Source organism: Lathyrus oleraceus, chromosome 3, assembly GCF_024323335.1.
Source record: "Lathyrus oleraceus cultivar Zhongwan6 chromosome 3, CAAS_Psat_ZW6_1.0, whole genome shotgun sequence".
In the NCBI taxonomy this organism is placed as follows: Eukaryota; Viridiplantae; Streptophyta; class Magnoliopsida; order Fabales; family Fabaceae; genus Lathyrus; species Lathyrus oleraceus.
The window spans coordinates 380,113,481-380,136,912 of record NC_066581.1 but is presented as its reverse complement, the minus strand read 5'-3'; the positions used below and the strand labels follow the sequence as shown (position 1 = coordinate 380,136,912).

At 38.0% G+C, this 23,432-nt stretch overlaps 1 long non-coding RNA gene across 1 annotated transcript; it reads right to left on the bottom strand.

The window, feature by feature from the left end:
* Positions 1-17,645: 17,645 nt before the first annotated feature.
* On the bottom strand, positions 17,646-19,518 carry LOC127127828 (uncharacterized). The gene is made up of 2 exons (XR_007805475.1): positions 18,680-19,518; positions 17,646-18,006 (listed from the first exon to the last, which is right to left on the bottom strand). It is a non-coding gene; the product is annotated as an uncharacterized LOC127127828 (long non-coding RNA).
* Between the last annotated feature and the right edge of the window lie 3,914 nt (positions 19,519-23,432).

Sequence of the window (23,432 nt, the reverse complement as noted above, 5' to 3'; positions counted from 1 at the left end):
GGTATGATAGGCTCTCTCCTCTATCTGACGGCTACCCATCCTGACATTCTTTTTAGTATATGCCTTTGTGCCAGATTCCAATCAGATCCAAGGGAATCTCATTCAACAGTTGTTAAAGAATCCTAAGGTATCTAAAAGGAACTCCTAACCTTGGCCCGATGTATGAGAAAACATCAGAGTATAGGCTTTCTGGATATTTCGATGCAGATTATGCAAGGGACAGAATGGAACATAAAAGCACATCTGGGAACTGTCAGTTCTTGGAAAGCAATCTCATATCTTGGGCTAGCAAAAGACAGTCAACCATCGCTCTGTCTACTGCAGAAGCAGAATATATATCAGCTTCACTATGCACTACTCAGATGCTCTGGATGAAAAATCAACTAGAATACCTTCAGATATTTGAGAGTAACGTTCCTATTTTCTGTGATAATATTGTTGCCATATGTTTAAGTAAGAACCCTATCTTGCACTCCAGAGCTAAGCACATAGAAATAAAACATCATTTTATCAGAGACTATGTTCAGAAAGGGGTAATATCTTTAAAATTCATAGATACAGACCATCAATGGGCTGATATCTTTACAAAACCCCTTGCTGAAGATAGATTCTCATTCATTCTAAAACACTTAAAAATTGAAAATTGTCTAGAATAAATCTATTGTGTTTCTCTGAAATAGAAAAATAAGGCTCTGAAATAACATTTGGTATCTGGATCTGACTCTGATACTTCTACCAGTTAGGAGTCATCTGAATCGAAAATCCTTCGGAACCAATCCCTTGGTATTCCTGAAGATAAGATAGATCAACATGTGGGGTACCTTGCGTCTGACCTTGGATCTTCTAGACAACTATCTAACAGAAATCAAGAGACAGACCTTTGAGATCTCCTCGAGCAATGTGTTGATTTGGGGATTAGACTTCTATCATGGGTTGTAATCATGTCTCCCCTAAGCGTGTCAACTTGGTTAATATGCCATTATTAATTTTCTAACTTCTCAATTGCTTCTAACGATGTCGTTTTGCATGCTCTCTATGTGTATTTATATTCTTCACAATTCACACTTTTACACTCACTGCCTACACAAACCCCTCTCCTCTTTCAGTTCATCATCTTCATCAAGTTCATCATCTTCTTCATCAAGTTCATCATGGATCCTCAACAACAATCCGTCTACAACTACTCTCAGCAAATGGAAGCAACGGAACAAACTCCAATCTCTTCTCAACAAACAACTGCTACAACTGGTGTTGTCTCTACCCCCAATCTACAAAGAACCACATATTCTGGACCATGAACCTCATATTAAACCTTGCCACTCCTTTTGACAAGCTTGAAGTCTTGTGTCAATCGCTGGTAGACTTTGACAACATGGAGCGCAATGGAATATACCTCACTGAGGAACTGAGAATGCAAGGGTGGGAAACCTATTTCTAAAGACTCTATGGTCCTGTCAACACCTATCTGGTAAACGAGTTCTGGCGCTTCGCAGATGCAAATGACCACTACATAGTCTCACATGTTTTGAGGGTCAAGATGGTCATCACTGAAAAGTCCATCGCCTCCCTTCTGAATATGGAGAAGACAGGGGGGAGAAGGATCTACAACATCAATCCTAGGGCAAAGTACATATCCTAGGAAATTTCCCCAACCATCTTTCAACAGAACTCTGAAGGCAACTCCTCCAAAAACAAGGAACTTCACCAGAACCTCCGAGTTTGGATGAAGATCATTTTGGGTACCATCCATCACCGCCCAGCCTCCAACTCTTCTGACTACATCAACACAGATCAGAAGTGCATACTCTACTGCCTTCACAAATGGCTAAAATTGAACTTGCCAGCGCTGATCTTCAAATACCTCAGAGACTTTGTCAAGGATACCAAAAATAACATGAAGCCCAGAACATACATCCCTCTGGGAAGACTTATCTTTGGCGTTCTGATCAAGAGTGGGCTGGTGGATCACCTAAGCCATCACAATCTAATGGAGGATGTTACAGTTGACATTGGAAGACCTTTGAACGCTCGCAATCTGAAGAGCATGGGGGTGATTGAGCAAGTCAGGGTGAAACCCTTTTTAGATACCTCCTGGGAAGCACTCAAGGATCAGAGGAAAAATCCAAATAGACTCTACCTCTTCTCCAAGATCGATCCTCCAGAGGTTGTGGCACATTATCTGAAGGATCTCGCAAGCCAAGGAGTTGACATCTCAGAGTTCTCTGTGGATTGGCTGCCTGAGCATCCACCAAACTTCATGAAGAGGATGTGAGAGCCTTCTGAGAAGTCAAAGAAGGCCAATAAGGAAAAACTAGAAGAAACTTCTGCGTCAAGACCTCCAGTCCCTCTAATTGATTCACCAAGTAAGTCTTTACCTTCTCCTTCTCGCGCTGTCAATTTAAAGCAAATTGCTTCTTATCTTCCCCAAACCACACCCATCTATACTCAATCCGAAACCCCACCTTCTACCATTAAACCCTCTGATACTCCAACCTCTAACCCACAGTCACCTCCGTTTCAAAAAATTAACCTCTCCACTACAACCCTACCAGTTTCTATAGTTGAAATGCTTAACGAACCTATCTCACCAATCTCCTCCACACCTTCATCTCCACCCTACTACATCCTATCATTAGACTCAAAACCTTCTGACCCTCAATCCCTCAAACTAGCTCAGCTTCAGGCACGTGCTCTTGCCTCTCAACCATAACCTAAACCAGAAACTAACACTCCACCACCTGAACAACCAATTCCACCACCATCTGAACAACCACAAACATCACCTTCTGAACAACCACAAACACCACCATCTGAACAACCACAAAATACACCACTTGAACAACCAACACCAACACCCTCTGATACCCCCACCATACCACCCTATGAAGACATCATCATCCCTACCCCTCAGACTCCCGCTGACACCACTTAAACACCACCAACATCCCCATCCCCCAACCCTAAACCAGAACATACCTTCCCCACCTTAGAAGAAGCAATCGCTTTATTTGCTAAGTCTTCAGTGGAGAAGATTAAGTCTCTATCTATAAACTCCAGTATCAATGATGATCCCTCTACAGTGAGGATTCACTGGAACAGAGTGATCAGATGGATGACCTTTGAAGCATTCAAACTGAAAGGCCTCTCTGAACAAGTCCGTAACGACTTCGTCAGAGACGTTGGAGTAAGGCTACAGGCTCGCTTGGTCAGAGAGGCTAAGGAAAAGGCCAGAAGAGAAGCAAAAGAGAAAGCTCACCTGGAAGAGGAGAAACGGGTTAGAGAAGTTGAAGAGAAGGTTGATGCTGAAGTTGCGACTGCTGCTGAAGCTGAGGCAAAAGCAAAAGCCGATGCTGAAGAAGCAACACGCATAGCTGCGGAGGAAGATGCAAAGGCTAGCACTGATGCTCTAACTCAGGGGGAGAAATCAAACTCTGGCTTCGCCCCTCTGGTCCTGAAGACTCTGGAAGAACTACAGAAGGAGCAACAGATTATGCGAGCAAGATTGGATCAACAGGACTCTATCAACAACATTCAGAACCTGCTGACTCAACTGCTCCAAAGGATGCCTCCGCCTCGAAAACCTTAGGCACTTAGGCTTCACTTGTTGTTTTCTTCTTATGTTTTCCTTATGTTTTGTGCTCTCCTTCTGCATTGCTGCTTACCTGTACCTGTTTTTCCTATATATATATATAGAGAGAGAGAGAGAGAGAGATATATAGATAGATATATTTGAACATTGTTTCTTGCAATTGTTTAGGTCTTTTTGAGTCTGACAAAAAGGGGGAGAACTAATACAGCTCTGATGAAAATATATCTAAGCCTCATGCTACACTGCGCATATTAATATCTTAATGACTTATGAGAACTAAAAGTTATGCAGGATAACAACTAAGGTACAAACTAGCTGTCACACAAGGAAAGTGTGGTAAGAACTTCTGAGAAATCTGATGATCCATCTCAGGGGGAGTCATCTCTCATCTGACTCTTAGTTATCTTTTTTTATTATACCACTGTTTCATCTTCACTCTAAATTTTTTTGTCATCATCAAAAAGGGGGAATTGTAAGAACAAATCTAGTTTCTACAATGTATCTCTAAGATTTTGATGATAACAAAGGATGAAACAAAAATGATACTCTAACAAAATTTATCTAAGTGTGTAGGACTCTAATCAAAATAGTTAGATAGACATTCATCAGATACAGATACAAATTCTGAGATACCACTTAGAAGATACGCAAGCAGAAGTTGTGACCCTGATTAGAGAAAGCGTAAACTCAACAAGCGACATCAAACACTCTTAAGCACACACTCTAGGATCTGAAGCCATGCACTTTGAAGAAATCAATCAGTAAAAACTCTGAAGATAGTTAGCGACAAGCATCTATCTGAAGATACACTTGCTGAATAGAGACTCTGATGTTCAAAACTTCTGATTCAGAATACTTAGCTATGAACAATTTCACTTATTGAAAGAATCTAATTTAGGAAGAAATTTATGGCGCCCCAAAACTTCTTTGGAAAGAACACAGAGATTAATGGCATTAATCATCCATCATTGCCAAATATTCTGACATCCAAACACTTAACGATCTTTTCATCACTCCTATATAAAGGATAGAACACCTCATTAAGAAGATAACTGAAACACACGAGAATACAACATTACTATCACATTCATTATTCATTCTCCTTCTCACACGAGTTACTGCTCTATCATGTGAACAACTCTTATTCTTTTACCTTGTGTAATTTCTGCTTACCTAGAAGCACTAAGCATTACTGTAATTCTATTTATTTGTTGAAACTCTCCTCAAGTGACTTGTGAAGTCTGTATACTTGAGAGGGCTAAGAGATCTTTATCCTCTTAGACGATCGTTTGTGTAATCTTTCAAGATTAATGGATTAAGTCTTTTATTGAAGGCGAAATCACCTTGGTCGGGTGGACTGGAGTAGCTTTGAATTTCAAGAAAACCAGTATAAAATTCCGTGTTGATATTATTTGCTTTTGCGTGTGTCTCATTTCAAAAAAAAAATCGTTAAAAACAATTCAAACCCCCCTTCTTATTTTTCTCTACCTTCAGAAAAGCCGTGGTATTTTGATATCAAGTATTTTCTCCAAAGTCAGATTTACCCTCCAGGGGCATCTTGGAAAGATAAGAAGACTTTGAGAAGATTAGTTGACAGCTTCTACCTAAATGACGATGTGATTTACAAGAGAAACTTCATATGGTTTTGCTCAAATGCGTGGATAGCCACGAAGCAGACTTATTGATGACTAAAGTCCATGAAGGTTCCTTTGGTACTCATTCTAATGGACATGCTATGGCTAAGAAGATGTTGAGAGAAGGTTACTATTGGCTGACAATGGCCTGACAGTTGCAAGTTTGTAAAGAAATGCCACAAGTGTCAAATTTATGCAGATAAGAGTCATGTTCCTCCGACACTGTTGAATGTCATTTCCTATCCATGTCCCTTCTCCATGTGGGGAATTGATATGATTGGCATGATTGAGCCTAAAGCTTCGAACGGATATTGTTTCATTCTGGTGGCTATTGACTACTTCACAAAGTGGGTTGAAGTGGCATCGTATGTGAATGTAACCAAGCAAGTTGTTGTGAGCTTTATCAAGAATCGGATTATATGTCGTTATGGTATGCCAAGTAAGATCATTACTGATAACGGATATAACTTGAACAATAATATGGTAGAAGCTCTTTGCAAAGACTTCATGATTGCACATCATAGTTCTTCTCCCTACAGACCTAAGATGAATGGGATTGTTGAAGCTACAAACAATAATATCAAGAGGATCATTCAAAAGATGGTTGTGACCTACAAGGATTAACATGAGATACTCTCATTTACTTTGCATGGGTACCGTACATCTATTCGCACTTCAACAGGGGCAACCCCTTTCTCACTTGTATATGGTATGGAAGTTATGCTCCCAATAGAGGTTGAGATCCCATCATTGCATGTCTTGATGGAAGCCAAGTTGACAGAAGTTGAATGGTGGAAGACCAGATATGACCAGCTGAAATTGATTGAAGAGAAGATGTTGACTGCCATGTGTCATAGTCAATTATATCAACAGAGAATGAAGAAAGCATTTGATAAGAAGGTCAGACCTCGTGTGTTCAGAGAAGGTGACCTTGTGCTTAAGAAAATTCTATCATTTAAACCTGATGCTAGGGGCAAATGGACTCCAAACTATGAAGGCCAATATGTTGTTAAGAGAGCATTTTCTGGCGGTGCTTTGGTTCTTACAACTATGGATGGTGACGAGTTCATGCGTCCTGTGAATGTCGATGCAGTCAAGAATACTTCGCCTAGAAAAAGAAAAGAACAACTCGCTAAGTTGAAAACTCGAAAGGGCGGCTTAAGCAAAAATGAGCGTCTCGGGGGATTGAAAACCCGAAAGGGCGATCCAGGCAAAAGTTAGAGACATAAAATAGAACATTTATCCCGATAGATTGAGTACCCCACCTTGGGGCAATTTATGCAAAAATTGAGGATTATGCCAAGTAACTGCATTCGGTTGATCTCTAGTCTTGAGCAAGTCGGTCGACTCGGATTCACCATTTTCAACCAAAGCCAAGAGCACAGTGGATATTAAAGTTGGTAGAAGGATTAGTGATCATTGTATTTAATGTATCCCTTTTCCATGTAAATTACCATTTTCCAACTTTTGTAAAGATCTATGGAGTCTTGTCATTTACAGCTACCATTCTATTAAATAGATCCAATTGTTTCTACTCTTATTTATTTTTCAGTTAAATTGAATTGAATTTTTATGATGATAATTTTGAAATATTTAAAAATAAAAACCATTTTTCTTAAAATAATAAAAGCAATTACTTCTAAAAATAAATCGACTTCATTCAAGAAATATCAACAGCAGCCTGAGAACAGGTAAGTCTTAAAAATGTGGAACGTTGTTGGTCTTTCCCAAAGCAGTTGGTTTGATCACTTTTTCCTCCCCAACGATAATTCAGTTTCTCCAGCCGAGTTTTGTGATCGCCTCCCCAGTTGGGTTGTAGGTGTGTATTCTCAACGGTTTGCATGATTCAGCACAAGAGTTTTTATTCCTCTCGGATCGCCAGCAAAGTTCACTCTTAAACCCCTCCAGCACCAATTCTTGAGCAGCATTTCTGGTCCTCTACAAGGTTGTCTCCCATGTGGCATGGTGTTGACCTAAAATTCCCCGCAGAGTTGATGATTCAGATCCTCAGCAGATCTTTTCTATCTCCCCAGTCAGGGTCGAGTGGTTTGTGATGGATGGTTTATGTTCATCCCTAGCTTTTTCTCCAATTGATGCCTCCATCCTGTCGACATTAGCCGAGTGTTGTGGTGGTGATTCAGATTAGTGACATATGTATCCTTTGAGATTATTTTGTCAGCATAATCATCAGTCATATATACATATACAAATACATTCATGCATCAGATATTTCATTTTGCATTATTATTGCATTTGATTCCTTATTTTTTCGATCCTCTGCTATGGTGATATCCTTTCCCCATATAGATTTGGTGCGTCTGTCCTCCCTTAATTGTAGAGTGTAAGCCTCTTAAGCAAAAAGAATTTAACCTTTCTCATTCCCCGCTGAGTTATTTCCTCGTGGACGATTATTACTTCAGTTCCCCCCCCCCCCCCAATGAATTATCTGTATGGAACCACTCCCTTGAGATATATCCTCATTGGATAGAGTCATTTGTTTGACCGTTTCTTTCTAGCTCTTACCTAGATAAATGCTTTTGGTCTCTCAAAAGTTTGTTACCCTGTAACTGGTAATATTCTTCTCGATTTGTGAGTACCTTACTCTTACCCAATACCCGGTAGCAGTAATCTACTTCCTCTTGTTTTCCCCAGCGGATTCGTTTTACGTTTCCCCAGGTAATCTATCATTGATATGTTCATCGTAACCGATGACAGATATTCTTCCCTTTGAGTCTATCCTTGATATGTTCATCTTAACCGATGACGGATATTTTCCACCCTTTTGGTTTTCTACCCAGTAAAAAGGTAGTTGTAATCCCTATTTCTTTCTCAGAGAGTTAATCCTTGATATGTTCATCCTAACTGATGACATGATTTCTCCTCTTTGCGGTCTTCTGCCTAGTAACCGGTAGTTGTAAATCCTGTTTTCCCCTACTGAGTCTATCCTTGATATGTTCATCCTTATCGGTGACGGATATTCTCTTTTCGGTATTCTATCCAGTAACTGATAGGTATAATTCTTATTTTCTCCTCGGCGGTATATCCTTGATACGTTCATCTTAACCGATGACGGATATTCTTCCCTTTAAGTTTATCCTTGATATGTTCACTTTAAACCAGTGACGGATATCCTCTCTCTTCGGTCTTCTGCCCAGTAACTGATAGTTGTAAATCCTATTTGGCTTTTCTCTAGCGGGTTATTCTTACCCAGTAATCGGTAATGAATACATCTCCTATTTCCCTCAACAAGTCATCCTTGATATGTTTACCCTAACCGGTAACGGATGCCTCTCTGTCAGATTATGTTATCTCCTTACCCAGTAATCGATAATAAGTAATATAATTATGGTACTCCTGTGTTGAAGTTCATTCTTCCCCAGTTGAGTTTGAGTGTGTATTTCCTTAGTGAAGTCGTCAATCCCCTGTTTGGTTGGAGTATTTCAATTTTGTTCTAATTTACCCGCTTCCCCTGCAGATTTTCCCTTTATTCCCGACTAAGTCTTTCCATTGATTTATTTTCATGGAATTACCCTTGTGTCCCCGACAGTTTTTAAGTCGTAGCCTGGCCTACGCACAACTTTTTATCCCCCAGAGTCTCTGTCTCCCCAGTGAGTTTCCCTTATGGAATGCATTATGCTCCTACGGACTTTCAGCCCCTCTGGATTCTTCTCCTTTGTGGCAATATTTCCCCATAGAGATTCCTTTAACATTCATATCATATGCATCATGAGGTCTCTTAGGGTCAAAGTTTGGTTCTATATGTTATTATTTAAGTCCATTCTACTGAGTCGATACGAAGATTTTTACCTTCATCTCCTTAGTTAGAATGTCCTTAAATAGGGGCAGCTGTAAGACCCCAATTTTGACCCTAAGATCCCTCATGTTATCTCATCATATGTATTGGCATTGGGATCACACCTTGGCATCCTCCTTACCCCTCTTTCATTGTGTTTGCATTGGGAGAGATCACCAAGCACATTTGATTGATTCATACTTTGTTTTTCCTTATTTACTAACCAAAATTCCAAAAATATGTCAATATATAGTTTGTTACTTTTGTAGGTAGTGTGTGCAGGCTCACCTATGCTCTATCAAGCTCATACATAGGGTTAAAGACCTTCAATGCAAGGAGCTCAATAAATAAATGGTTCACATTGGTTATATGCATCATATATGAATCTCCATGATCTTCACATATCATTTTGATCAATAATTCACCACGAGTTTGGAGTTTGTTTGCCTTGGAAACCCTAATTCATTTAGGTATCTTATGTGACTTCCTCAACAAGTTTCTTCAACAATTGATCAAATTTTTCAAGGGATACTTCACATCAAATCATCTTACACATATATGATCCTCCATGAGTCCCAAAAGTCAAGAGAATATCAAGCTAGCAAGTTGGTTCATGGTGGTTGACCAGAGAAAGTCAACTGGTCAAAACTGGGGTTCTCTAGACCTTATCTCCTACACTTTTTGTCATATGAAAATTATTCCAAGAAAAAAGTTACTCAAAATGACATTCCAAACAACTTTTATGTTTAAGTCAAGAGTTATTTTTGCTTGTAAAGTCATTTTTTATGGTGAAAGATTATAGGTCATTTTGTCTGAACCCTAGTTTGGAGGTCAACTTCCCATGATCATAACTTTCTAAATTTGTATGAGATGAAATCAATTAAAATTCTATTAGTAAATTAAAGATGTCTACTTCAACTTTTATGTTTGGAGGAAGTTCAAATTCAACTTGTAAATGCATGTGCCAAGAGGAAACATTATAGCTCATTTTGGGCCACTACCATTGAATAAGTGATTTTCCTCAAGTCCTAAAATGCATAACTCATTCATGACAAATCCAAATAAGGTCAAATTTATGACCAAATTGAAGAGGTTTAAAAGAGATACAACTTTGATAAAGTAACTTTTCTCATTTGAAGTCCATAGAAAAAGTTATTCAAGGTAGAAGAAGTGAACATTTGACTTGGGACTTAGAAAATTTTCAAATATGTTTAATTTCCCAAACTTCCACATCAAAATTCATCATGATCCAAACTTCAAATGAAAACGTGTCCAACATAAAGTTGTTTCCCTTGATCTCACCTTTCCAAAAAGTCCAAGATCACCTAATTTGGCCAAAGAATGAAGTACTTGCGCATGGGTGCAATGTGAGATACCATTTGGATGATTTTCACTTCCACATTTCATACACAAGTGCATAGCCTCACAACATGATTTCAGCATGATTCTCACTCATTTTTGGACCTGAATACATCACTTGATGGGCCTATCACACGCCCATGCAAGCATGCAAAGAGAATTACTCATTTTTGCCAAAATTGGAAGTGTGTGGAAATAAATCTCCTTGGCTATAAACACAACCCTCATTACTCAGAATTAAGGACCTCATGACCAAGCTTTGAACCTACTGTCGCATTACGCGAAAAACCGGCGGGAAAACAGGACAACAGAGCCGCCACCGTGCGTTATTTATCCCAAAAGAGGGAAAGGAAACGCTCGAAGTAAACCTGGAAAAGACATGGTCTCGCGACCAAAGAGAAAGGGTAAGGGAGTCGGTTACGCAAGGGGAAGGTATTAGCACCCCTCACGTCCGTCGTACTCGACGGGATCCACGCTCTAAGAAAAGAAAAGGTTGCTAAAACAAACACCACACACACACTGGCTGAAAGAGACACAAGAAAACAAACCAGACTGAAACTGACTCGGCAGGATACCGCATCCTGGGCCTACTTAGTCTATCAGGCATAGACATCAGAGTCAAAGTAGTTCGAACTGGGGAAACGACACATGCTCGCTAGGATATCGCGTCATATGCATACGTATCTCCTTGGACGAAGGAGAATCAGAGCATTCGTAGCTCGGCTGACACGCACACAAAAACAGGCAAAGGCAAACGTGGAACCCGAATGCCAATCACTGGACTTACATCAGCATCCAAACCAACACACGCACACTGGAACCCAGATGCCACTCGATGGACTTATACCGGCTTCCAAGCACACAACAAGAACAAACAGACAACAAATTGCTAAGGAGTCGGGAACTCGAGCCTAGCAATCGTCAAACAACACACAAAAAGAAAAAAGGTGCCCGGAGAGACCTCGCACGGTCTCCTGCCTACATACCTCGTCTGGAACGAGGATCAGGGCGATGTAGTTCCCCTACGGAGGGGAGAAAGACTAGCCTAACCAGATAACAGAGGGAGACACAACTAGGGAGACTACGACTCGAGCCTAGATGTTATCATGCAAATCATCCCTAAGTTAAGGTTTCTAGCTAACTGGCACAGGGAGCCAGCCTATCCTAATCATGACTTGCACAGGAAGCAAGCCACACACACACTTAACTTGCACAGGAAGCAAGCCAAGCAAAACCTAACTTGCACAGGAAGCAAGTCTAAACTAACCCTAACTTGCACAGGAAGCAAGTCAAACAAACATACAAGCACAGGTAGCACACACTATACACAAGCAAGGGGCTCAAACAAGGCTAGGTTTTAGTCGAGGGGTCATATCAACCTCAACAAACAAACCTCTGAAACTGGGTTAATGGTGCTCTTAACCTTGACATTGAGAGCCAAGGTGAAGCAGATGAAAGGTGAGTGAAGATAAGACTTCACAGCTCTTATCCCTGGCCTGGGAGAGCTTAAGACAAGAATGTGTGGGTTCAGAAAGTGGGAACCCTTCTACACATTTAAAACTGACTCAACTGTACAATTGTACAAGATCTTGGGTTTGTATCTGCAATGCATCAACACAGTGGTGTGAGCAAAGCAGATGACACACAGAATAGCAGGGGATAGGTTGCATATCCCTTGGATTCTGCCAATTGCCTCTTCACTTAGGAGGTCTTTGACTCTATACAAGGACAAATGTAAACAGTCACAAACATTGCCTCTTAAGGAGGACTTCAGACAGTTGCCTGGCCAAGTAACAGGCCAGGTCTTCCAGACTACATGGAGTAAGGAATTATACCTCAATGCAAATTGCTTATCAAGCAAAGCAAAGCAAAGTTCACAAGGAACTAAAAGCAACTAAAGTATCTGAAATCAGTCAAGCACAGTTAGTATATCAGACACAAAGTTAGAACAAACAACATAAACCAAACAGATAATACAGTCAATCAGTTGTGCAAAGCACAAGCTCAAAGCAAGTGAGCTAAACAACCTACAAAACACACAAGTTAGTCCATGATAAAACATCAAACTCAAGCAACTGGTATTAATCTCTTTGAAGCATTTGTTGCTTAACCTGAAACAACAAGCTTAAACATGAGCAACAAGACCACTAGGACAAGCCTAGGGTCAAAAAGAGATAAGAAAGTCAAAACAGCAAGTGGCAAGTGTCCAAAATCAAGTTCAAACAATCAAGAAACAAACTCAATTGGTTTCACAATCATATCATTCATCATCATCATTTCATGAACAAATTAGGTCAAAGCATGGCATATGGAAGCTCATAGAAGTCAACAGCAAGACTCAACTCAAAACCAATCATAAACAATTCCAAAAATCATCAAATAATTCATGCTCAAACATAATCCATAACATGATATGCATATCAAATTTCATCTCATTTGGATCAAAGGAAGTTGGTCAATGAAAATCAGAAAGGCAAGGCAAGTTCAAGCATACTCAAAGAAGTCAACCAAACATGCACCAACTTGATTAATTCATAAAACAGTGATAGCATATGAGAAATGAATGGGATCAAAACCATGACAAAGCTTAAGATGTCTACTAGTCACATGTCAAATTTCATGTCCATCTAACAAGGTATGAGGATTTCACAAAGGAAATGGGAACATGTATCACAAAAAGTCAACATAAGACCAAACAGGGGAGAAAAACCTCAATCAATTAGGAAATGCCACAAATAATTCCAAGAAAAATCACATGTAAACTAGGCATACTCAAGTACATTCATGAAAAAATTCAATCCAATTTGAGGTCCAGAGGCATGGTATTGAAAATCATCAAGTTAGACATCAATGGTGTGACACAAATTGTCACACCCTACTTCAAAAAATCATAACTCAACAACCAGAGATGATAAATTCATAAACTCTATACCAAAATCACCATGAATGTGTCTAGTTTATTCACAAAAAATTTCAAGGCCATTGGATAAAGTATCATCATTTCACAAATGTTTTGGCAAAAGGTACAAAAAATGGATACATGTCACAAACCCTAGCACCATTTAAAATTCACTTATCTAAAAAATCAGGAAAAATCATGATTAATAAGTAGAGATCAAGCAGAGCATAATGCAAAACATTTCATGAAATTTGGATCACAAATGGATGAGATATGATTTTTGCAAATTGGTGTAACAAATGAAATGAATATTGAAGAAATAATATGATTTAAATAAGAATTAATCCGGCAATGGCATATTGGTAATTATTGAGACCTTTTAATGAAACGGTGCGCAGCACTCCCAGACGTGGCAAGCAACCATTCGCTCATGGCAGTAAAATAGTGGCAATTTCATGCAAACAAAAGCCAAAATGCAGAACACGATTTCTGGGTTTATTTTTTAGGGTTTGTGAAGCTACAGTTCATATCATCATCTTCTTCACCAATCGTGGAAAATTAATTTGCCCAGAACATGAAATCAAGCATAGCAATCGAACCACTAAACAACCCTCATCAACATCCTAACATCAAAAATCATGAAATCGAGCTAGCAATGGAAGAACTACGCAAAACATCATTCACATATCAAGTTTCCATTCAGCATAACTTTGTAAATACTCAACCATTTTTCTTGGTTCAAAGCTCAAAACAATAAGCATGGCAAGATCTACACAAAGGATAGCATCATTTCAATAAATGAGAGATTCGAAGTACATACCAGATTTGAAGAGCTGAGTTGGATCGTGGTTACTTGGCCTCAAATGGTTGAAACAGATGAACCACGATGCTCTAGATGGTGTATGGCTAAGGAATTTTGGCTCAACAATCTTGCTACTAGCTGCAACCAATATCTGCCATGGAAGGATGTTGATGAAACAGAACTGGAGAATGGCTTTACAGCTGGTGAATGTCACTTGCAATGAGCTCAAAATGGTGAGTACATGATGAAACCAACAAAACAGCTCGAGTTCTCTTTGCTTTTTCAGTAAAAGTTCAAAAATGAGGAAAAATGAGAAATGAGAGAAATGGGATTTTTCTGTTTTGGATAATGGCTGCTAGCTAGGGTTCTGCAGAGGTAAATTGAAGAATATATATGTTGTAATTAGTGGAGCTAAGCATAATTAATCAAAGTGGTAAACAGAACTTTGCAAATGAAGGTGTTTTGACTAATTGTGCAATTCCACTCAAATGACAAGGCCATGTGCTAACAGCTGCGAAATTGGGCTTCTAACATGTCCAAAATGCAATTTCTGAACTATTTCAAATGGCCAATTTGATGGAAAATGATTATTTTAAAAAGTCAAATTTTCACTACACTTGAAATTAATTCATGCAAGTCCAAAAATGCCATTTTGATCTATGATGTTTTGGTGCATGAGGGTTATATTTTTGGAAAGAGGAGATCAAATGTGACTTGTTGCAAAAAACCCCACCCAATTTGGCCAAATGGTTTGAGAGATATGGCCTTTTGAAGTTCAAACATTTCTGAAAATGATTTGATCATAACTTGCCAACCATACATGGGAATTGAGTACTCTTGGACTTTTTGGAAATGGGAAAACAAGATCTTCAACTTTCATGTTGGGAAAAAATTCATTTGAAGCTTGTATCATGATGCAAGTTTGAGGATCAAGACTTTCCATTTTTGGCAAATTCCAATTACAGGTCAACTTTCTATTTTTGGAAATTTCTTGTCTGGCTTCAAATTCTTCCATGATGATGTTTGACATGTTATATGAGGCTTATATGGACATGAATGAGCCTTCTCAAACCAATTCCCACCATCCAATCACTGATTAAATGCACAGTTGACCAACAGTTGACTTTGCTAGGGTTTCTGGTGAACTGAGCCATGACTGATGACTTCTGAGCAATCAAACCTTGACCAAAACACTTCAAAAGGACCCCTAGGTCATGTGAACATGTTGGACCAACCCTAGGGCCTTGGCTCAATGAAAATTGCCCTTGCTTGCTTGATTGACTGATCTCCTGACCAGTTTGACCTAACTTGTCAGTTGAACTTGCACTTGGGCAAATGGACAATGCAATGTTATGCAGTGGACCATGTTATGTTAATGAACTAATGATGAAAATGTATGTACAAAATGTAGGTTCAAATTTGAGGTGCTACACCTACAATCCAAACCCTCTCCATTAAAGGATAATCTTGAAGGTTTTCTTTGGAAAATCGAGTTTCAAATCTCCATCTGTTTTGAGATTGAAACTCCAAGAGTCCAAACCATTTCTTGATCCTAATCACTTCCAACAAGCATCTGAAGCAAGGACAAGCACAATTGGGATTAAGATCGAGCAAGTTTGAAGCTCCATTGAAGGTGAATTTTCAGAAACTTCATCTCTTCGATTCTCCCTCAATTCTTCACCATTTTTTTGATTTTTGGTTGTCTTAGGTCCTATCAATGTAGGCAAGAAGATTGAGTTGCTTTGAGGTCAAATCGAAGCAACTTAGTTCATGATCCTCAAAATTCAAATCCTTGTATCTTTTTATATACTTGGAATTGGAGAAAATTGAGGCCAAATTCGTGCTCCTGAGCATTTTTCTTTCAAATTAGTGTATTCACTTTTCATTTTTCATGGAGTTGAGCCTGAACCAGACCGGTGGTGATCACCGGAGAAGATGACCGGAGCTAGGGCTCCGGTGGTGCACTGTATCAATCCAGGCCATCTGATCTGGTTCTCATGTTTTAATCTCACGCGTCCAAAGTGATTACTAAGCCTGTAGCGCATTGACTAAGGACCATTGTGGATAGCGCGCGCTTGGCCATCAGATTTTCCACCTCAGTTAGTGAGGGAGATCTGATGGGCCTTGCTTTTTTTTTTCTTCTGATTTTTCATTTAATCCTTTTAATTTGATTAATTCATATTAATTTCGTTTTTAATCCAAAAAATATGGGACTTTCACCAAAAATCTTCAAATATTTTCCTATTTCATTTTCTGAATTAAAATTATTTTTTGGATTAATTTTGATATTTTTCATGATTTAATTGTTTTTATGCATATTTTTAATTGTTTAAAAATACTTCTGACTTTTCAAAAATTATGAAATTTTTTGTCTAAAGTCCTTTGACCTTGTTTGACCTAGGATAAATCTCTTGACCATTTATTTGGTATTTTGCTGAGATTTTAGGTTTTTACCAAACTAAATTTAATTTAAATGCATTTTTAATTTGATTTTTAATTGATTAATTGTGTAGAAATTATGTTGAGTCATTTTTATTGACTTGTGAAGTTTGACTATGTGTTTGGGCCTTGGTCAAGGTTGATTTGACTTTTGTTGAGTTAAAATCATTGGATTTAATGGATTGATGAAATGTACATTTCATCTCCCAAAATGAATGAATGATTTTAATTTGATAAAATCCCTCCCATGACCAATTTGTGTTTCGCTTATCTCCCATCCCTCTTCATCTTCAATCCCATTCTCTCACATCCTTTCAATTGACCAATGAAGTCTCAATATCCTAAGGCTAATTGGTTTATCAATATCCTTGTGTTAGATGAACCAATACAAGTATGAATGAGATATGTCCATCCTTTGACCTTTTTCCTTTTTGTGTGTGGTATGTTTTAGGAGTATGGTTCATTATACCATATCTCTAACATGCATTAACACCAAAATTTCTATTGCCATGTGTCATACCCCAAAATTTGCCCCACCCTTCACATTGATTTTATAGGTCACTAATCCCAGATATTTGCATATCATCCTCATTCATTCATTTCATTGAATAAGCATGGTTCGACATATGCAGTCATCATTTTGGCATCATGTTAATAATGGTTCTGATTAATTATAACTTCGTGTTGATTTCAATTTCAAATTAACTTTTGAAGTTTGAATTGATTTTGAAGTTAGATTTGATCTTTGAAAATAAATCTGGTTTTAGAAATCATTTCGTTGTTTTTCGAATTAATTTTGGAAATTCAAGTTGAGTTGGACGATCCAAATTGATTCTTGAAAAGTCGGAGTGATTTTGGAAATTTAATCATTTTTATTTTTTGAAACCCATTAACCATTTTCCAATAAACATTTGTTAATCCAATCAACCAATTTTCTTTAATCAAATATCCATACCCATTTTTCCAATTTGAGAAACCATTTTTAGATCCAATCTCATTTTAACTAAAATCTAAATCCATTTAGAAAATCCATATTAATCCATTTCAATCTAATTACCCATAAGTCCATTAATTGATCCAATTTCATTTTAACACTTTATATCAAAAATCCAATATCCATTAGATCCATGTCCAAATTAACTACCGTCCATTACATCCATATCCAATGTTACATCCAAACCCAGTTCACATATTTTACAACATTATGCATCACCCATGTTATAATATAAACCATATGCCAAATTGTCCACATTACAGTCCAAAGGAAATATGGATAGGTTGTACACGAAAAGAAGGTAAAGTGAAAGAAGCTGCAATACACATGAAGCTTCCAAAGCAACTGCTACAAGTTGCAAGCAAACGAAACGGCCACGTAATGAATAAAACTCCAAAACACATTCAAACACCGTCAGCCATTCCAAGAGTAAACTGCAGCTACCGAAAGCTGCTACCCAAAAGCAAATGCACACCACCTAAATCCAAAACAAAATCCTGCACAATTTAACCAACCTCACAACATCAATTAACAGAAAAATTAACTTCTAACCATCTCAAAATACAAACCAATTTAAAACCAAATTCCTCTTGGCCTCGTTTGAATTTCACCAACTGAATTTGAGTCACTATAACTAATCCTAACAGAATTTCATCTTGAATTCCTAACAGAATTTTGCTAACAGAATAGAAACCTTATAAATACCCTGCAAGTCTCAGGTTCGAGGGGGAGGCTCCATTTTTTTCCAGATTTTCACATTTCCATTTCCTCACAATACGATCTTGTATCCTAACGATTTAGAGTTTTCACTCTCCATCGTTGTAACTCTCAACTTCACCGTAAACTTGCAATCTCACCGTGATCCCTCACGCAACACTCTTGCCGGCGAATCTGGCAAACGCTCGGAATTGCAACAAGAGGCGAAGAAGATGAGGCAGTGAATTCTTCTTCTTCAACCTCCACCGAACCAATTTCTAACAAACTTTTCTCCTTCTTCTTCAACCTCCACCAAACCGCAACCGTAACAAACTATTGCTTGCAACCTTCATCAAACCACAACCTCCACGTTCTTCTTCACACAACTCACAACGGCGTAACAGAAGCTAAACGGAGAAGAAGAAGATATACAGAACATAAACAGAAAAGAAGCAGAGGCCTATCAGTTCTTACCGGCGAGAGCCAGAGATTTTCCGCTTCGTCTCAATCAACTCACGAACGTCTTCTTCTTGCAACGACGCGTGCGGATCTAATTTCTTCGAAAGAGCCACACGCACAGAGCCGGTAAGTCTTCGTTTTGTTCGTTTCGGATCCACAATTTGATTAGACTATGCGTCGACGCCGTTGTGTTTTCGATTGTCGTCGTTTTGGATTCGGTAGCTTGACCGGTGATTCGAGATGACGACGGAGAAGCGGCGTTGATGATGGACGTGATCCATACTTGAAAGAATTAATAATCGCGTCGTCGTTAGTACTTTATGTTCCTTATGTTTTTCTGGATTCTCTGGATATGCGGTTACGAGATGAAGTGGCGAGACGCGTTGGTGACGGCGGAGGTGGAAGAGACGTCGTGGATGTTGGCTTCTGCTCAGAAGCTCTTTTCTGTTTTCCTTATCTATGGTTTCAATTTGTGGTAGATCTGGTTTGGGCCTAAGGCCCAAACGGAATTCTCCTTCCTACAACCCCCAATCCGTGTTAGCACCCCTGGCTTGGACCTGTTTATTTTATTTTTTTTGTTAATTAGCTTGTGAATAGAGTTTAGAATATTCTTAAGCTAGATTAGGATTAATTAGAAGTAATTAGGATTATTGGAAATTTTAATTAGAAATTAATTTTAGAATTAGTTTAATAGAATTGAACTTTTAGAAATCATTTTAATTAGTTGTCAAATTAGAATCAGAATATGATTAGATTTAGAATTTTAGGATAAAGTCTTAAATAGGATTTAATAGATTTTAGGAATTAATTAGTAATGTTAAGTTTAAACTTTCAATTAAAAACATTACGAGTAATTAGGTGATTAGGATTTATTTTTTTTTGATATTAGAAGTAAATAGTTTTAGAATTTGATAATTTTAGGAGTAGAAAATATTAGAAATATATTTAGAAATAAAGGTTTTAGAATTTTATAGTTTAATTAGAAATATTAAATCTAGCTTTAGATTTTAATTGAGTTTAATTAGGAATTTGCATAAATAGAAATAATTCAATATTAACCATAATATGGAAAATGACGATTGCACCCCTAGATTTAGATATAGGCTAATCTTGCATGCTCTCCTAGTTTTAGGACTTGTTTATATTTTAGATTTAACTTCAATTCGATTGACTTTATTTTTTCACACTCCCTTGTACTTTACATGTACCCCCATCCCCTTTTCGATGTTCGCATTTACTTGCTTTCTTTTATTGCTTGATTAACATATCCCTTAGGCATTAGGAACGCTCACTCTTTCACAACCAATAATCAAACCCTTGATCCAACGTCAAGCAGTCATTTTCTTAAATCAGAAACAATAAACAAACCCTTGATCCAACGTCAATCAGTCTTTTCCAAATCAATTCAAAAACACAATAAATGACGATTAGGATTGTACGTCACGAGCCTTAAGCGATAAAGAGGGGATGAGACTGGAGCTTTCCTACACTCATTCTGAATGCTTCGAACACAAGATGTTTGGCTTGACCGTTTGAGGTACTCACATTTATCCATAGTCTTTAGTGCAATCCGAAATCAATAACACTTTCTTAAAACCTAAAAACAATTCAACTCATTCAAACCTTTTGTTTGAGCCTTAGGGCGACACAATCGAAAATCCTTCTTCAAGGTAATAAAATCAACAAAACAAACAAACAATTTCAAAACCACGAACTACGAAGGCTATGATTTCTCACTTCAACAAGTGGGCATACATAGGCACGAGGATCCATTTCTTGGCGAGCACACTAATTTAAAATCTACTTTCACTCTGCAAACCTTTGGCAAGCAAACATTCGATAAACAATACACACGTGAGCGCAAACATCCTAGATGGTTCCCATGGAGTACCATGGATGTGAGGGGTGCTAATACCTTCCCCTTGCATAACCAACTTCCGAACCTGTTCGTGGTTGTGATGACCATACTTTGGGGTTTTCTCAATATTTTCCCATTCCTTTGGAATAAATAAAAACCGATGGCGACTCTGTATTTTTCGCGTAACGACACCCTGCCTCAGATAGTTGTGACTTCTACATAAGTTCAATTACGATTGCTTAAGATAGAGCTAAATTTTGACCCTAAAGGCATAGCATTCTAGTAAGTGAGATTGTAAGTCCCCCCCCCCCCCCTTTCATGGTATTGTGTGGAAACTTGGCCTTTTATCCTTCCTTTGGAAGATGTCTTGGTTCAAGGATCCATGCTTGTGAATAGAGGGTTGAGTGTTCTCCAAAGAATGACTTAATCAATTGAAAAGCAAAACATCACTAACATTTAATCAACTAACATTTGACTAACTTTTATTATTATTGCCTTTATTTTCAAGTCATTTACTTTATGCAATTTAAATTCAAGCCATTTTCCATTTCATTTGTCATTTACATATTATTTAACTTGTTTATGTTTATGTCATTTTCACTTTGCTCATTTGAGCCATATATTGTGATTGTATATATTTGTTTGTGTTTATGGTCTTAGGATCTTAAAATACTTAATAAGCAACGAAAATCCTAAAAAATGTTTGTGTGGACTGTTGGGTTTGATTTGAGCTTTGGACTTAGAATTAGGCAACATTCCATATGCAAAAGGACTTGGCCAATGCCAACTTTTCTGAGACCAAGTTATTGTGATTTGAGCTTTCATCTGATGCAAGTATTGTGATCCTCATGAATTTATCTGCTACATGGTCTTGATGCAACTGTCACTTTGAACTTGTGCCTAATGCCTTATTCTGAGCTAATCAAGGAGTGTGTCATTTGATACATGAGAAGAAAAAGAAGACTGTCAGCTGCGAAGTTGCTTGCTTGGTGTGGCCATCTTTATTTGATGCCTTGCTCTTCATATTGCTATTTGCTTGCTGATTATTGCTTGATTCAAAGTCCAAAGGAAAAATGGGTTTTCTATATGACATTCTTGTCTGTTGGATTGCATCTCATTGGTCAGATCTTTTCAACTCTTAACTTTTAATTTTATGCTTAGGATTAGTCTCTTCATCTCCTCCCACTTCTTAAATTTCAAAATCTCTCCCCCTTTTTCAAAAACTTTCTTTGCTTGTGATTTCAAACTTAGACTCTTTTGCAAATTAGAAACTTTGGTCTTATGCCATTGCATTTTTAAACTCTTTTCTTAATCAATTTTGTAAATGAACTTAACCATATTGACTTAAAAATTCAAAAGACAAAAAGAACTAACATTCATTCAAACTCTTTTAGGCTCCATTACGCCTCTTTTAAACTTAATTTTTAATTAAAAGCAATCCACTCATTTTGAAATTGATACCACGAACTACGAGGTTTTAATCCCTCATTTTTATGTTGGTACGTAGGCACAAGTCCGAAGATCTTGTCAAACACAAAAATATAATTAATGAATTCTTTTCTCATCTCCACACTCTATTTATTGCAAACATCTTTTATACCAAAAACACATACACACATAAAAAAGGTTAGGACACTTTGGGTGCTAACACCTTCCCTCTGTGTAACCAACCCCCTTACCTGTAATCTTTGGCATTTTATTAGTTCTGATTTGAAAACTTCTTACCTTTGGGTTTTGTTCGTACTTTTCCCTTTTCCTTTGGAAACAATAAAAGCGCGGTGGCGATTCTGGTTTTATTGACGTTAAGTTTATCCATAGCTTAATGGTCACGAATTTTCCGCTACAATCAGACATAACACCTCATCATTATCATTAGCCTTCAACCTGTTGGATTCACCAGACTGACAAGTTGGAGCACTAACCAAATCAAATGTAAGAACAATTCTCGGAGGTACATGACCAAAAACACGGCCACTATGGGTCACCTTCACTACATTTGAAATGCTTACCACTGAACTTGCAGCGGGAAGAGGAACATCTTGCCCATTCTCTATCATGGTGGCATTGTACTTATATGGCACAACTTTATCAGATGAGTAAGGGACGAGGCCCACTAACCGTATGACCAACAACGATACTGATTTGTTAACATTTTTGTTGTTGTTGCTGTCAAACTGAATAACTACCCGCTCAAAGGTTTTTAACACTGGTACGACAAAATTTACGTCATTCCCCATATCTCAGGATTGTTGGCTCTGAATTTTACCTTCATTACCAATTTCTGGATATCCCTTTTGACTATCACACATCCTCGAGGGTTGGCGCTGCAGATAACACAACCGTCATGGCCATGTTCATAATCACTGATTAAACATAGAGTCATGTGGATCTCCATCAAACACTGACAAATATAACGAATATCAAAGACTCTGAAATTCCCGGGCAGCCATCTACCATATTCACATAGGCATTTCCATGAGCCGGCAATGGATTTGCTTTAACATTAGGCGCTATGTCCTCAAAGGAAACCATATCACTCTTAATCAGCTTCTAAACATCATACTTCAAAGGATAGCAGTTTTCAATATCATGGTCATGAGCTCCCTGATGAAAAGCATAGTGCAAGTCAGGCTTGAACCACCATGGCAACGGTTCAGGAGTTTGTGGAGGATTTTTGGGTTGAATCAAATTTTTAACTACCAAAGAGGGATATAATTCCGCATACGTCATAGGAATAGGGTCAAAATAGACCTTATTCCTCCCAAAGTTCTTATGATGATTGTTGTTGTTGTTGGTACATTGTTGTGGTTGTTGCTGAATAAGAACTGATTGATTTGCTAAATTGTTGATAAAAATTGGAATCACTGATGATACTTGATGATGATGTTGACGGGACTGAGAATTATTCTA